Genomic DNA, 18,287 nt, shown 5'->3' with positions numbered 1-18,287 from the left:
CATTCAATAATGGTGACCTGAGTGCAAAAAATGATACAATAGTGGTACAAAGCTTGCAGGAGTTACCAAGCAAAATATGATTGGATTGAAGTCCCACTTCAAAAGATGGACTTCTATCCAAACTGCTTACAGGGCCAAGATCCTGAGAATAGAATGGCCAGGGACCTTAGGAAAAAAACAACTACTACTGCTATGCTAAAGTACACAGTAAAAAAGTGACTCCTAATTAGGCTCTGCTATGCTCAAAAGTCTGTGTCTTGCTCAGGCATCAGCAGAGAAGTTTTCTCCTGCAGCAAATTGGAATAAATACAGGGGCTCACAGCTGCTCCATGTGCAGAGGATATGAGACTTGGAACATTTAGTCCTAAATGGGATGTCCCCATCAAATTTCTCATCTCAGGGCTCTGGAAACCTTGCAAAAGAGGAGGTAGAAAGAGTTTAAGAGCCAGAGGGCATGGAGGAAACCATTGAAACAAAGCCTTCTGAACACAGCAGAACTAAAACACATGTAAACTCACAAATATTGTGGCAGCTATGTGTAGGGCCTACACAGGGCTAGGCCAAATGAGGTGAGAGATGTGACATAAGCCCTCATCCCTAACCCAGAAGCTATCTCCAATTGAAAACCACTTGCAAATGACAAATTAGTTTTCTCCAAGGGAGTCTCACTAGGAAAACAAGACTTTCTTTTAAAAAGTAGAAATTATTTATTTGTTTTTATTCACTTAACATGTGGTCATAGCCATCCTTCCTCACCTCTCCCATCTCTCTCTCTCTCTCTCTCTCTCTCTCTCTCTCTCTCTCTCTCTCTCTCTCTCTCTCTCTCTCTCTCTCTCTCCCTCATCCCCCATTCCTCAGAAAAACGGGAGTCCCATTCCCATCCACCCCAGCTCATCAAGTCGCATCAAGACTAAGTGCATCCTCCCCTGTGGCCTGGCAAGTCACTCCTGCCAGAGGGAAGAAAATGAACAGCTGGCAAGAGAGTCTTTATCAGAGAGAACCCCCGCCCTGCTCCCCTTACTAGAGGACCCATATGAAGCCTTAGCTGTCCATTGGTTACATCTTTGTAGGAGGCCTAGGTCCAGTCCATGTAAGGTCCTTGTTTGGTACTTCAGTTTTAGAAGGCCCCTCTGGGCCCTGGTTAGTTGGCTCTCTTGGTCTTCTTGTAAATATGCTGTCACCTCCAGGTCATTTTTTCATTTCTCCCATTTTTTCCACAAGGGTCTCTATGCAACACCCAATGTTTGGCTGTAAGTCTTAGTATCTGTTTCAAGGTGCTCCTGGGCGGAGCCTCTTGGAGGACAAGTTATGCTAGGCTCTTGTCTGCAAGCTTAGCAGAGTATCATTAATAGTGTCAGGAGTTGGTTCTCTCTCATGGGGTGGGTCTTGGGTTGTGCAAGGTGTTGGTTGGACATTCCCTCAATCTCTCCTCTCTATGCTCTATCTTTATCCCTGAACATTTTGTAGGCAGGGTGAATTTTGAGTCAAAGTTTTTATAGGTAAGTTGGTGTTCCTCTCCCTCTACTAGGAGACTTGTCTAGTTGGAGAGTGTCCTCTTTAGTCTCCATGACCCCTGCTACTATGAGTCTCTGCTAGAGTCCTTCTCATACGCCCATGGGAGCCTACCCCTACTTAGGTCTCCAGAATGTCCCAGAGATTCCCCCATCACAGTTTCTCTTTTCTCTGCAGGCCTTTTGTCTCCTCACCCTGGTCTGATCTTCCCCTCATATCTCTATGTTTCCTCTCACACTTTGCTCCTTCTCTTCCACCACTATGTCTGTCTCTTCTATTTCCCCTTCTGAGTGAGGTTTAAACATCCTTCCTAGATCTTCCTTGTTACTTAGATTCTTTGGGTCTTTGTACTGTAGTATGTTTATCTTGTACTCTGTGTATTGTAGTATGTTTAACCTGTACTATATGACTAAAATCCACTTATAAGAAAGTACATACCATGGGTGTCTTTCTGGGTCTGGGTTACTTCACTCAGGATGCTTTTTTTTCTATTTCCATCCATTTGCCTACAGATTTCATGATTTCCTTATTTTTAATAGCTGAGTAGTAGTTTATTGTGTAAATGTGCTACAGTTTCTTTTATCCATTCTTCAGTTGAGGGACATCTGGGTTGTTTCCAATTCTGGCTATTACAAATAAAGCTGCTATGAACATAGTTGAGCAAGTGTCCTTGTTGTATGGTGGAGCATCTTTTGGCTATATGCCCAGGAGTGGTACAACTGGGTCTTGAGGTAGAGCTATTCCCAACTTTCTGAGAAACATTCAGGAAGAGGCAGGCAGATCTCGGTAAGTTTACATAGTAAGGTCTAAGACAGCTAGGACTACCTAGTAATTCCCTGTCTTAAAATAACAAATAAATAAGAAACATTCACTTTTTTACTTTTTATTACCTAGAACAGGCTTCACTTTACAGCAGTTTTTCTGTCTCTTGCTCTGCATTCATGTTCCACCATGTCTGGTTTATTATGTTACTTTTTAATTATTTTAATCAGCTCACATTTTGATGTGTTAAAGTCATGCATATATTAAATGAAATAAAAGTTTGAAAGTTAGTGTATATACAAAATGCATTTCATATACATTTTAAAATTTTGTTTGCTTATTTGTTTGTTTGGTTTTATCTTAGGCAAAATCTCCACCGATAGCCCATGCTGACCTAGAACCCTTGATCTTCTTGTCTCATCATCCTGAGAGTTCTGAGATTTCAGCCATCATGCTCAATTTAGTAAAATAATACTTGTAACTTTTTTTTGAGATAGAGTCTTTCCTTGTAGACTTGGAAGGCCTTGGGTTCAATAGCTTATATCAGACCCCTGAAATTTTACAATTTTAATAAAACAAAAGCTCCATTGTCTTTTGACAAAATGATGTAGGGAACATTATTTTTAGTGTTAGGTGCTCCTGTAAGCAACACATTTTCAGTTCCATTAGTGTGACTCATTCAAACAGATCCATTAAGCTGGTATTCAAGCCTAACAACTGATTAGTCAATTCTTTTTCACAGCTGAAAGTCAGTATATTATGTCTTGTACTAGACTAAAACCTCTATTAAACTTTATCTAACTAACCTGAATTTTCAGGACAATTTTATAACCAGTGTATTTTATAGCAATCATAGTTTGTCTCCATGAGCAGGCATATTTGTTGCATCTTAAGGGAAAGTCTATAGCTCCCAAAGCACCCAATTACTTGAAATTTGCTTGCTAGTAGTTTTTGTCTTAAAGAATATAAAAATAAAACTTTCATTGAAAAGGGAATTCTGTAACAATAAATAAGTCATACTTTATAAGTAAAGAATTTACTAGATATTTCTCCATGTAAAAGTTCACTGAGAGATCCGTAAAAGGTCAATTTTGATGAGGCAAGAATATATTGAAGATCAAGAGAATGACAGTGTCCAAGGGTAGCCAACTTCTTATCCTTACCACATAACAGACCCTGATCATGTGGTAAGGAAAAACTATGGCAATGAAAGAAGGTTAAATGTTTAATAAAGGTTAAAATATGTAAGATAGTGGTACACATCTGTAATTCTATCACATAAGTGGTAAACATGAGAAGATTGTAGTTACAGGCCAGCCAGGGTTACATAAAAGAACTTGTCTTAATAAACAAACAAGCAAGCAAACATGGAGGCTGGAAGATTATCAGAATTTCAGTGTCAACCCTGTCTACATAATGAGTTTCAAGCTAGCAAAAAATTACACAATAAGACCTTATTTCAAAGACAACAACAACAACAACAACAACAACAACAACAACAACAGCCAATCAAAATCTTTGCAACCAGTCGAACAGAGCCCAACCTAATTTATTCTACATTTATCTAATGTCAGCCTTATACTCATTCTCAACATTTAGAGGTCGAAGATAAGCTCCGTCTTGTAGACCAGGCCTTAAGTCCACTCAGAAAGTGATTGGTTATTCTCACAATGCTTATACCAGTATTGTATCAGTGAACATATCTTGCCAGGCCAGTTATGGTAGCGCTTGGGATCTCAAATAGGTAAAACTGCTAATTACTTTGCTATCCTGGTAGCATGCATGGACAATTATAGCACTATGGTGCCCAGTTAGTACCAGCTTGATTCCTCCATGCTCTATATTTTAAGTATGTGGTATCTTCAATAGAGTCTTTTCATCAAGTTATTGAGGGTAACGAAGAACAACGATAGTAGTATGCAATGCTTGTATGCAATAGGTCTGTGGGACTCCATTGTTCTATACTATGAAAAGTGGTACCCCATACTCTCTCCAGGTTCTTTATTGGATAGTCTATGGTATCTGGGAGAGGGATTTTTGCTCATTGCAGAATAACTTCATTCAAACCTCTTTTCATACAGATTTGTGCATATTTCAGGAAGCTTCTATAATGAGAATTGTAATTTCATATATTCTTGAAAATAGTCTCTTTTTAAAGGAAAATATTAGAAACCAAATGTTTTTGTTGCATTGATATAACATTACCTTGGTTTATATATTAAATTTGAATTATAGATAAGGAATTTAAGGAACATCATAACAGACAAGTTAAATTGTGCTCATAACAGTAGTGAATGTGTTTTCCTGGAGTCGACATTCTAGTGTGGCAAACAGATAGTAAAAGAAACAATAAAAGGAGGTTATAGCAGTGTTTATATTGATAAATGCTATAGAAAATATGCAAGGAAGGATTATGACATGTAGGGTTGCATAGGATGATGTGGAATTATATAGAGCTTTCATAGGAAGCTTGTGATGAAACACTTTGCTACAACTGACACCATACAAGGTGTCCTTATTTGAATAAAGCTAGCCCCTCAAAGTTATTGGAATGGGCAATCTAAATTCTGTGAACATTCCTTGATACATCATGAGTTGCTTGACTTGGTTATTTTATTCATTTATTATCTTGTATTTCCCTTGGGGGAAATTCTACCCCAAAACTATTCCCTACCTTTTGGCCAATATCTTATTTTCAGCTAATACAAACTGGTGGTTTGCTTCCAACCAGCTTTGCAGTGAAAAAAAAATCTTATAGTTCTGCTGGTTTGAAAGATAGGATTATAAACTTTTTGAAAGAGTTAAAGGTTAGGAAAGTTTTATTTTATACCAGAAATTTCTTTCAAGAGTTGGGACCTCTTCCAGAACAAATGAATAAATGGAAAAGTATGTGCTAAACTTTGTCTTCTAATGAAAGGCACTATATTCAGTGTCATCGTAGGAAGTATAAAAGAAGGAAGTCCTATAGAAAATAGTTAACTTAAACTGGAGAGGAACTGAAGTTATTTGAAAAAGAAAATCAGAATGATTTTGGTCTTTCCATGTCTTGAGGGATGCATGCAGTGTTCTTTTTTATGTTTGTTTAATTCAGAAAGATAGACAATTTTAACAGATAATTGTGTGTGTGTGTGTGTGAGAGAGAGAGAGAGAGAGAGAGAGAGAGAGAGAGAGAGAGAGAGAGTGTGTGTGTGTGTGTGTGTGTGTGTGTGTGTGTGCCTTTTTTTCCTACAAATGACTAACATCTTTTGGCCTTGATTAGGTGTCATTGCCATCAAGAGTATTTTGGGGCATCTTCTGAAAAATTCTATTACTAAATCATGATTTCAGAGCTGCACTCTAAGGAAATTGTTTTTATGTAGTTGTTGAATTTGCCATATAAATATTAGATGTAGAGTTAAAGAATAAACCATCAATTTAAAAAAATCAGCCTAATGCTTCTACAGAGAAACGAGGGAGCTCAATTGTGCAGAAGTGTTTGCAAAGCAGTTCTTTGTACAGGTAGTCTATACAGATTGTATCCTCGGCACTTGGACAATTTGTTGCTCCCAACGATTTATAAGTGTATGTTCCATGTCTATGGACTGGCTGTGACAGTGCGTCAGTGACATTGTCTCATCCACCCTCTAAGTAACCAGTGCGGCTATCACAAACATTAATATACTATGTTCAGTCTTTTTTTGAATTCAACTGTCTCTAATGGCCAGTGTCAGATCACTGGTTAGGGTTTTGCATACTTAATCCAGAAAGGCAACACTAGACTTTGCTTCTCTTGTTTGGATTTTCTTATGTGTTAGTTTTGTTTTTGGGGGGTAAATAATAAGCCCTTTATAAAAAGGGACTGTTTTACAAATAAGTTAATTTCTTACCTTTGCTGTGTTGGTGAAGTTGTTAAAAACTCAATAACAGAATTTATGGATTCACAAGACTAGGAATGGAATGAAATAATTTAGGAGAAACATCAAATTTTAGAAATCCCTGGGAAATCTAAATGTGTAATCTGGTAGATTTTTATGCATTAAATCTCTTTGACTTGCTTGATTAGAGTTACACCAAGATATTTTATATTTTTTGTGATTTAATCATGACCAATCATTGACATTATTATTAGATTAATTGACCAAGAGAGTTTAATGAGAATTCCTAGCTGAGAATATGTTACAGGGAAGAGTACATTTTGACATTGTTTAGGAGGATTCTGGGAAACAAGAATTGTGTTAAGGAAGTACCAGAGAAGGGTCTCCCACAAGGGTGGATGATAGTGTATTTAATCACCAACTATTTATTAGCTCTGGAACAACTTAGAGTCCAAGAGTAGAATGAGAAGTAACTGTTGGATGAAGAGAGACAAAAAAGAAAAAAAAAAAAAAAGAAAAGAAAAAAACAGTGTGTGAGACTTGATCTTTGGACATCCAAAGGTTGTGTTTTCTACCAACATGTTATCTCTTCTTGGTTCGTTTTAGACTCTCTAGGAAGTTTCCTTTTCTTTGTGTCTCTGTCACTTCCTAGTTCCTTTGCTCCTCCAGGCACAGCAGGCAGTAAGGAGCCAGAGAGATTGCTGGCTTCCTGCTTCCCTCTCCAAACCTACAGAAGACATTTTCATTCATTCACTAAATTGCTTTTTTGCTGAGCTCGGGAGATCCACATAAAGAGCTGTGGAGTCGTCATGTGAGATTAAAAATAGGCATTTCCTATAATGTTCAAAACACAAACTACTTTGTTAAGAGGGAAAATTACAATAAATTCATTTCAGGGTTACGGTTGGCTCCATTTTGTAATTGAAGAATTAAATGACACTTTCTCCCATAAAATAGAATAAATGTCCTCATGGGCAGAGCAGAGTTAGTTTTATGAACAGAGAAGATCTGAATGAGGAAGAAACAGAGCAAAACTAGATGAGCTCATTGCAAAGTTCTTTTCCTTGTAAAGCCAGGATAGTGATACAGACAATAGAAAAATAACTTATAGCTTAATATCAGATTCCCTCAGGTTAAAGCACAGGGATTGTCATCATAGAGATAGAAAATGACCTGCTCAGGTGCTTGAAAGTTATCATATTCTTAACATCACAAAAAGCCAAACTAACAAATTAGTTTTGCTTTGGCAACATGAATTTTGAATTTTAGTCTGGTTTGTTGGGGTCCAGTACAGGATCCCAGCCCCAAATAATGGCCTCCTGTGATTTTTTTTTATTTAATAGCTAATTATTTAAAACCAATCTGTTCTAGGCTAGGGTTGTGTCTCAGTTGGTACAGTGTATGAGTCACATGGATGGAGCTCTCGGCTTGATTCCTGGCACCACTGAAAAGAAAAGAGAGAGAGATTTAAAATAAATAAAAGTAAAGAATTGATCGATTCTTCCCCTTGTTTGCATTGATGGAAAGATACGGTTTCCTGGATAAGGAAACTTCAATAATGCTCTTATCACACATTCTGGTTTTTGGTTGTTTTGTTTTGTTTTTTGAGACAGAGTTTCTCTGTGCACCCTTTCCTGTCCTGGACTTGCTTTGTAGACAGAGAGTGCTGGGATTAAAGGTATGTGCCACCACGCCTGGCTCTATCACACATCCTGAATTAAAAGGTTTATAATACTTGTAGATGAAGCTGTGTTTCTCCTCCCTTCCTTATGACATAATGTCTTTTGTGCTTTTAAATAGGGGCAATTTCTGTTTAAGCTTTCATTGTCAGCAAATAGCCCTGGGCACTACTTTTTTGAGCTTTGATTTTTAGTTGTAAATGCAGGTTTGATTTGAAAACATTTATCAATTTTATTGGCATTTAACATGGATTGATCCAAGTAAAAATCTAAGCAACTCCTTTTATTTATTTATTTATTTATTTATTTATTTATTTATTTATTTAAATTTGGGGAACAGTCTTATCATGTAGCCCTGGCTGGCTTGCAACTTACATGTGTTGACAAGGCTGCCCTCAGGTTCAAAGAGAGGAAACTCTGCTTCCTGGATGTTGGGATTACAGGTGAAACACCAAACCCAGACAATTTATTTTATTTCTCAGAATAAATCACAAGTCACACAGCAATTGAAAAACTCAGCTCTAGTGACCATGATTGCGCTGCCTTTCTGGAAATTTGACTACACTGAATAGTTTGTATAGGTGGAATCAGACAATGTTTGTCCATTTTTGTGCCATGGTTACTTTATTCAGTAGAATGTCCTTGTGATGCAACATGTACTGGGCCTACCTTCCTTTTGGCAGGTTCAGTATCATTTCATTCTATGTATACAGGACATTTTGTTTATCCATATATACATCCGCTGGTAGGTCCTGTGATCCTTAGGTTATTTTGAATGATGCTGCTCTGAATGTGCATGCATAATTATATGAGTGAGTCCCTGCTTCCAATATTTTGTATAAACCTAGGAGGAGAAGATTCATATGCAAATTCTATATTTAACTTTTTCAGGAATCAGCAGCTGCTGTATTTTACACCTTTATCATGCACGTGCAGGGTTCCAGTTTTTCTTATCCTTGACAACACATATTTTACATTTTAAAGATTATATAGGCCCAATAGACTTGCAGTACTTCTGGTTTTGATTTGCATTTCCCCATGGCTAATGATTGTGAGCATTTTTTTTTTCTGTATGCTTACCAGCTGTTTGTGTATATTCTTTGAAAAAGTTAAGCATTTTGCTCGCTAAAACTTTTTTTTTTTAGGTAAGACTGCTTTAGATTTATGATTTAGACCAGGTTGCACCTAAGGCAGTTTCCCAGCCTCTGCCTCCCCAGTGCGTGCTAGGATTAAAATTGTGAGCTGTCATGATTTCTTCATTCTCGTTGAAAGGGGCTTATTTTTATTTTTGTGTTTATTGTATATATTTGTGCATCAGTGAGTACTTGTGAAGGCCCCTGGATCTGGATTTACACCACCTCACATTGGTGCTGTGAACTGATCTCTGGTCCTCTGCAATAACATGGAGCCATTTCTGCCAGCCTCATCTTTTCTTGTTTCTTTGTCGTCTTTCTTTCCTTCCTTCCTTCCTTCTTCCTTCCTTCCTTCCTTCCTTCCTTCCTTCCTTCCTTCCTTCTTTCTCCCCCATGTTTTTGAGATAGGGTCTTTCTATGTAAATTTGGTTCTCCTGGAACTTGCTATGTAGACCAGGCAGGCTTTGAACTCACAGAAATCCTCCTGCCTCTGTCTATACCCATCCCTTTGGCTCATTTTAATTCAATTTTAATAAAAATAAAATTAGTTTAAGACTATAAGAAACAGAGTGGAATAAATCTTTGAAGGAATTATGGAGAGTCAATTCTGTATTCCTTGTGAAGGAGAAGAAAGAGAAACCAGGCAAGAGGCCAAATGAGGCAGGGAGATGAAGAGACCTAAAATTTTCTTCAGTTTAGTCAGCTAGGAAGGGAAGTTAGTTTTCTTAACTAAGTCAAATGTGTGCAGAATATGACTATCCACAGAAGGTAAGAAAGTCTAGGACAGATAATTCCAAACAATTGTAGGTATGAAGATTTACATTCTGCTAAAACCCTGGTATATTGCTGGAGATAGTTAGATTCTATTATAACTTCAGAGAAATGATTAGAAAACCCTTGAGTTCATTTATCTGACATTTGTTATATAGTATATGCTTTTGATAAGAGCAAGGTGAAAAAGAATGTCTCATGTCAATCAAACACGTCCCTTTGCTTATACCCTGGGGCTTATGGCTCATAACTGCCCTCTTGTGGTGCTTTGTTGTCATAGCAGGGTTAGATATTTTCAAACAGGCAGACAGAGAAACAGACAGCCACTACTTGGAAGCGAAACTTGCAAACCTACAGAGATAAAGTGATAGCAAGTGCCTTTGGGATATAAACTAGTTGGCAAATTATCTAGTCCAGCCAAGACTGCATAGTGAAACCCTCAAAAATAAAACGCATGCGTTTCTCATTTATTATTGGGTCCAGAAAATTCGCAGCTATGAGTAGTTTTATTGTCTTGGTGATCTGCTTTACACTTTAACATGATGTAAATACAAATAGATGATGAAATTATTAAATTAAACAATAAAGTACATGTGAAAGGCAATATGTTGGAAGCTCAAAATTATTTATTTCAAAATTTTAATTTATTTTTAATATTTTTGCAGACACAGTCTTGACATGTAACTCAAGCTATTATCCCTGAGTCTCCTCAGTACTAGACATCTGTGTGCCACTACACCCAGAAAAATAATTTATTTTAAAGTTTATGAGTTAAGTAAAATGAAACTTTTAAGAATATAATTCAATCTTTGTGTGTGTGTGTGTGTTGTGCCTTAGAGCTTGGAGAATGTAGCTTGACAGTAGATTGTCTGCTTGGCATGTACAAGGTCTGGGTTTTATCCCTAGTGCCACCACTAATAATGAAAGTGTATTAGTATATGCTGGAAAAATAAACTATAAGGAGAAATTAGCGATTGAGGCGTGATGATGATTTTAGACTTAAAGGGCCTGATTTTGAATTTTAAAGATTTATTTTATGTATCTGAATGTTTTACTTGCGTGTGTGTGTGTGTGTGTGTGTGTGTGTGTGTGTGTGTGTGTGTATGTGTAATTCCCATGCATATTTAGTGTTCACAAATGTCAGAACCAAGTGCCAGATGTAATTGCAGTTACAGATGCCTGGGAACCTCTATGTTGGTGCTGGGAACCAAATACGGGTCTTCTACAAGAGCAACAAGTGCTCTTAACCACTGAGCCATCTCTCTAGCCCTAGGACCTTCTTTTGAAAATAGCCACAGTGGTGCTGGGGCATAACTCCTCGGTAGTGTTCTTACTTATTATGGCCAGAGTGAAAGATGGGTGGTCAGCACCATACATACTCATTATATATGTACACACACACACACACACACACACACACACACACACACACACACACACACACAATGTTAGTGACAAATGTAAGGTTGACAAAGATAGATGATCCAATCTTTAGCTGTCTTCTTTTTGGAGTCCAGATGATGATAAGTTGCCTTTCTCCAGTGTCTGCTTAATTAGCTGCTTGGGGCTTGTAATTATGAAATAGTCTGCAGGAAACCTGTGGGCTACTCCACTGAATACAACCAGACTGGCAAGGCAGGCTTTCTGGCCTAAGAAAACATAAAGTTATCATTTAGTTTAAGGTGAAAAGCACAGGGTTAGTGAGTAACAGAGGCCTTAAATGGATTTATTACTTCTGAGGTCAAAAAGGTTTTCTTAAGAAATTCTATTTATACAAAGAATATTATTCCCCTGAGGAAAACAGTCACATGATTTTCTACTTGTAATGTGGTTATTTCCCAACAAGTCTATTGTAATCCTAACACTTTGGAGGTGGTGATAGGAGGATTATAGATGTGAGGCTAGCTTGACCCTAGAACTCTAGGCCAGTGTGGACTATATAGCTAGATCCTGTTCCAAACACAAAACATGGAGCATCAGTCGTTTCCCATTAGGGACTGGGACCTGGGGACCACTGACTCTGTTCAGCATCAAAAGAGAGTATCAGACATCCAGACATTGTATCTCCAGCTGGGGAAAATATCCAAACTCAGACTTGAATGCATATCTTTTGTCCTGTGACAAAGTTAACAAAATCCTAAATCAATCTTAAATCAGAATATATTTTGTTGAATAACATTGGTTCAAGTTGTGACTTCAATTTCTTTGCAGGTCCCTTTGTGAGCAATTAGGTTTCTACATCTTTGCTCATAGTCGGGAGTTTCAGACAATGGAAGAAGCTGAGAGTGACAGGAAGACATTTTGTTCAGTCATCACAAGGGAATTGCATTGGTCATTTTCTTGACCCTTGCTACCTTAAGCAGTTATGTCTCATTATAAATCTTAATTGATACTTTACACATTCATTCAGTAGTACGTTAAGGCTCTGACATCTTTAGTGTTAGCACCCCACCCCCTGCTGCCCCAAAGGGAGTAATTAGATAGGCATCTTTAAAAACAGACATAATCCTATATTTTTCATTCACTTTTATTTCCATCTCCCTCTTTTTAGAGGTGCTGGGAAATTAAGTACTCCAAAGTGCTCTAGCACTGAGCTGTACTCCTTCTTCTCTTCTGTAAATTTTTTATTCATTTGAAATGAGTAATTTGAACAGTGTTCCCTGATAATCAGTTTTCAGAGTAAAATAGACACCTTCCTATCTACTACTTCAGTACCATAAATATTTGAAAATTAAGATGTATTTACTTTACGTGTATGTATGTTTGCTTGCATGCATATGTGTGTACCAAGTGCATGCCTCATACTTACAGAGGCACTATAGTTATGGATGGTTGTGAGCCTCCTACAATAGTGGGAATTGAACCTGGGTCTTCTGTAAGAGAAATCAGTGCTCTTAAACACTGAGCCTTCCCCCCAACCCTCAAGACAGCTTGTAAGGATAAATATACATGCCTCATCCTCTTCCCTCTGTCTTTTAAATGATGAAGTTACAGGCATGGCAATAATATAATAATAAATGTCTATTCTTTATGCACCTTTTAAAACAGACACTGCTCACCAGTGGACATTAGTATAAAACTGTAATAACTAAGTGGTTTCTCTGCTTCCCATTTTGGTCCTACCTGGCTTATGTTACATGGAGAAAGTTATATCAGTTTTATTGAACATTATATCCTTGAAGTTAAGTTCTTAGAAAGTTTACAATTCATAGAATATAGCCAGATTAAATTCAATGACTTGATTTCAAAATTCTCACTATGGATCTCATTTCTAATTTCCATAGAATATACTTATTCTAATTTCAATTAATTATTTTAAATATATATATATATATATGTGTGTGTGTGTGTGTGTGTGTGTGTGTGTGTGTGTGTGTGTGTGTGTAGATTTGCGGATGTGGTTGCAGTGCCTTCAGAGGCCAGAGGTGCATGTTGGATTTTGATCACCTGGAGATATAGTTACATGTACTTTTGGGCCAGCTAATGTTTAATGGGAATCAAACTCAGGTCATCTGGGAAAGCAGCATGTACTCTTAACTGCTGAGCCATCTCTCCAACCCAAGTATATTCTGTTCTGAGTTCTCAGTGTGTGTTCTGTTCTCTATTAGTCCAACATGATATAGATATTGCCTTATCTCATTCCATCTGCACAACAACTTTGATATAAGTCTTTTTTTAAATTATTGTTGTCATTCTTGTTTGTGATAAGGTTTTCCTGTGTAGTCTGGGCTGGCCTTAAGGCAGCAATTCCTTCTCTCTCAGCCTTCTTATTACAAGCCTAAGTCATCATGTCAGGCTATGATTTGAGTACTGATTCTGCTTCTCTGTCTCTGGCTCTCTCCCTATCTCTTTGCCTCTGTTTTTCTCTGTCTATGCCTCTCTCTCTCTCTCCCTCCCTCCCTTCCCCCTCTTTCATGTGTGTGTGTGTGTGTGTGTATGTGTGTGTGTAAGATACATATGTGTGAAGGCCAAAGGACAACCTTGGGTATTTTTCCTCAGGTGCCATGCACCATTTTTGTGAGATAGGCTCTCTTACTGGCCTGGAGCTCACCAAGTAGGCTAGGCTACCCACCATGGTTCAGGGATCTGCTTTTTATTTCCTTAGCCCTAGAACATGTGTCACCACACTTATATTTTTTACTGTGGGCTTTGAGGACTAAACTGAGGTCTTTGTGCTTGCACAGAAAGAACTTTATCAACTGCTCCACCTCCTTGGTCCAATTGTTGCTCAATACTTTCTTTTTTATAGTAATGAAGATTGAACCTAGGCACTTGTAAATGTTCTTACACTGAATTATAACCCCAGTCACCATTCACTGCTACTACTTCTTTCTTTTCATAAACAAATTAAAGACTTTCTCTTAAAGGCAATGAGACTCGTTAGTATGGAAAACCCTCAAAAAATAAATCTACCATATGGCACAGCTCTATCACTCTTTGTTATGTGCTTAAAGGACTCGACATTCTGCTCCACAGACACTTACTAGGCCATGTTTATTGCCACCCTATTCACAAGAGCTAGGAAATGGAAACGACCTAATTATTCTTCAGATGTAAATAATAATAGATTTGTTCCTTCATCCAGAGGACCAAAAACCAAAACCAAAACCAAAACCAAAAACAAAAAAGCCCAAATTATCCCCAAACAACAAAAGCAAAAAAACCCTACAAAAAAACAACAAAGAAACCCATTGTCTACGCTCTGGAATTTTGGACACAAATAAGGTCACCAACTGAGGTAGTTTGGATGGAGAATGCAACAGACTAACACAATAAAAAAAGGTGTAAAGCTTTTCATTATTACTATCAGAAGAGTAATTACCAGTGAACTGCAACACTTATAGAGATAGCAACAGGTGTGCGACAGGTGAGCTAATGGAATGTCTGGTAAGTCTTTTTCTGTAGAACATAATTCCTTGTGCATACTTTAAGGAAGAAAGTAAATGTGACCAGTCAATTGTCAAATGAAGTGAATAAACATCACCCGGGGGATGTTCTGATCTACTCAACCTAATGCTTTGTTTTCCTTAGCTTGCAAGGTAATGTGGCAATTAAGTTCTGAGAGTGAAACATTTTTACATCTTGAAAGCACATACTATTATAAAGTTATTTGGCAAAGAGTTTGCTGTAGTGTGTCGTAGCTTCAGCTTTTACATAAAGGTTTATTTCTTTTAAAGGTGAACGTATGCAGACACAGTCCCTTCTGAACACTACCATGTATAAGTATGAATGGCACTGACGTCATTCACTTTGATAGATTCACCGACTTACAATGCTAGAGTATTATCTGAGTCTTGACTCACATAAGAAAGGACAATTAATTGTCATCAAGGATATCAAAAGTCTGGTCACTCCATAAGCTTGTCACTCAAGAGTTCTAAAAGTGTAGTGCTGATCTGTATCATCTGGAGGGCTAGGCATGGAGGTGCATACTCATAATTGTAGCATTCAGGAAACTGAGGCAGATGGATCACTAGTTTAATGCCAGTGTGAACTATACAAGGAGTTTAAGGATATTTATTTGGGTAAAGAAATGCCCTTTAGTGAGAGTTACTGTCCAAACTTTACTGTAGTTCCTATGTAGCTATTCTGTCCTCTCTCCTCTCTCTCTCTCTTCTCTAGCCCTCACATGGTTATCCAAGCATAGTTGCTGTTGAGGGGGAGGGATTGTTTTGCAGTATTGAGATGGGGTCTTTCTCTACAGTACAGGCTAACTCCTCATGGCAATCCTTCTGTCCTGCATAGTACTGGGATTGCTAACATAAGCCACTATACCTGGCTAATTATGCATAATTATTTTGAGGTTGACATTTCTTTTATTGAAGGCAATGAGTCCCAAGACTAGGTCTGGGACCCTCACTGCACAGCTTGAGTCATTAAGCTCTATTACATCTGGAGTCTCCAGTAGAATGGAGAAGGGTTTAATATGCAGAGCCTTAAAAGCATCATATTCATGGAAGACCACGCTCACTGTGGCTGGAACTTATGTATATGCTATCTGGTAAGGGAACGCACACTCTCTAAATATTTTCAGCCTTGAACTTGCATGGGTGCTGTGTGTGATGTCATAATCACTCTGAGTTTTTTCCAGAAGAGTTCATATTAATTATTCCCCACAGAACAGTGGGGAGATGGGCAGCCATGTATGAGGAGCTATTGGTAACTGATAGATGCCTGGAGAGGGAGAGTCAGTTCTCTTTAAGGATGTGGAGTACTTACTCTATACTAATCAAATTTGATATGTTAAAAAAAATGATATCCAACAATTGGGTAGTATGGAATGAGGATGGACTTGGGAGGAGATGAGAAGGGAGATGAAAATATTGAAAATAAAATGTAAAAATGTAAAAAATTATCAAATATTTAATCATATTTTTAAAGAAAAATGTTTTCAGCCATTATGAGCTCATTGTCATTGTTTGGCTGCTGCTCCCCAGACAGCCTCCACTTAAGGATGTCCTTGATGAATTACTTCAGCTTGAGCATGCTGGTTGAACCTTTGCTTTTGGTTAGCACGGGGACTTATGGCATGAAATGATGAGAAACATGTCCCTCATAGCAATTGACTGAGACTGGTCAGACCTTTAATAACCTCTCCCTTCTCTACTGTGTCTGTGTGGCTCGCCCAAACAGAATCACCCTAACTAAAGGTCTTGATCTTAATTCTTCCTTGATTATATTCTCTTATTCATTTTAAAATTATTTAGTTTTCTCATTTGTGTGCACCAATACTTCCATATGATATAATATAAAAAATTCAGAGTCTCTCCTGTAGCTCAGGGATGATGAGAAATTTGCTAGGCATAAGAAATCTCAATGGTAGACTCATACAAAAATCAAAGAGATGAAGAACAATTAACAGACTTATATAATAAATAGAAATCTGGAGAAGTTCTATATATTATATATTATATCCACACATCAAAACAAGATAAAAAATTAGGTATGAAGAAAAGAATAATAAAAATAGAACTGAACCAAGACATAACAGTCTTGAATCTGTATATGCCTAACAATGGTTTGTTAACATGACAGGCAAAGCATAACATGGCAAAAATAGAGAGAAATAGTACATTATAACTGAAAAAAAATCACCACCCTCTGTCATAAATTGATAAATCTAGTGAAAATCTGTGAAAGATATAGGTAAACTCACCATCGTCATCAGCTGGAGCTAAGTGACATTTACAGAATATGTTATCTAACAGGAGCAGATGACATGTTTGTCTCCAGTTCATAATGAGTATTCACCAAAAATAAGAAAATACTCAAAGGCTTTTCAAATAATAATTCTAAAAGACTGATAACCATATACATTCATTTTTAAGATGATGTATTATTCAGGGTTCTCTAGAGTCACAGAATTTATGGAATGAAGCTCTCTCCCTCCCTCCCTCTCTCTCTCTCTCTCTCTCTCTCTCTCTCTCTCTCTATATATATATATATATATATATATATATATATATATATGTATATATACATATATATGAAGATAAAGTCCAAGCGTCTAGCTTTTCAGTCCCATAAGGCTCTACATCTCAGTTGATCCTCTGTATATGCTGGAATCTCAAAGAAGTAGTCTCCAATGCCAGTGAAGGAATGGATGTGTTATCAAGTTGTGAGGCCAAACAGGCAAAGAGCAAAAACATCCTTCTTTTATGTCCTTATCTAGACTTCCAGCAGGAGGTAGTGCCCATATTAGAGAGGTATGCGTTCCTATCTCAATATTTGGATTAAAGACACTTGTCTTCCCAGTTCAAGATCCAAATTAAAGGCCTGTGTTCCCACCTCAAGATTCATCAAAAGTCTGTGATTTTCTACCTTAAGGGGCAGGCATAGATGTGGCTTCACCCACTTCAGGCTAAGAAAAGTATCTCTCACAAGTATTCCCCTCATTTTTGGATTGCAGTTCTTTCCAGATATAGTGCAGTTGACAAGCAAGAATAGCCATCACAGATGACTATGGATTAAACAGTAGCTCAGTAAAAGAATGATGTATGGAATATTGTAAACATGGATAGTAAACAGAATAAGTCTATATAGGACATGGGTCAAACCAGAAATCTCAAGGGGACTTTTAAAAGTAATTGGAGCATGCTGAGCATGGTGGGACACACCTGTAATCTCAGCACTTGGGAGACAGAGGCAGCTGGATCTCTGTGAGTCCTTAAGTCCAGCCTGGTCTACAAACTCAGTTCCAGGACAGGGAAGGCTACACAGAAAAAAAAAAAAAAACCAACCACACAAGTAAATAGTGCTTAGAGCTTTGAGTATGGCTCAAGAGTGGAGGAGGAACTAGATATATGTGAGGCCTTGTATTGACACTTACCACCAAAACCAAGTAAATAAACCCTGGTATTTTGAGGAAAAGTGAAAACACAATTTATCAAATTTCTGAAATGTAATAAAAAACAATGCTTTGGGGAAATATTCTGGCACTGAATTTATGTGTTTAAAAAAAAGCACAAGATTTAAAATCAATAACACAAACTTCCACTTTAGACAGAGGAAGAAGTTTCTTAAATAAAAATAAGAAAAGAAATACTAAAAATCACAACACAATTTTTCTTCAGAAG

The sequence above is a fragment of the Acomys minous genome, assembly GCF_964271855.1.
Source record: "Acomys minous genome assembly, chromosome: 7".
Classification (NCBI taxonomy): Eukaryota; Metazoa; Chordata; class Mammalia; order Rodentia; family Muridae; genus Acomys; species Acomys minous.
This window is presented reverse-complemented; position numbering follows the sequence as displayed.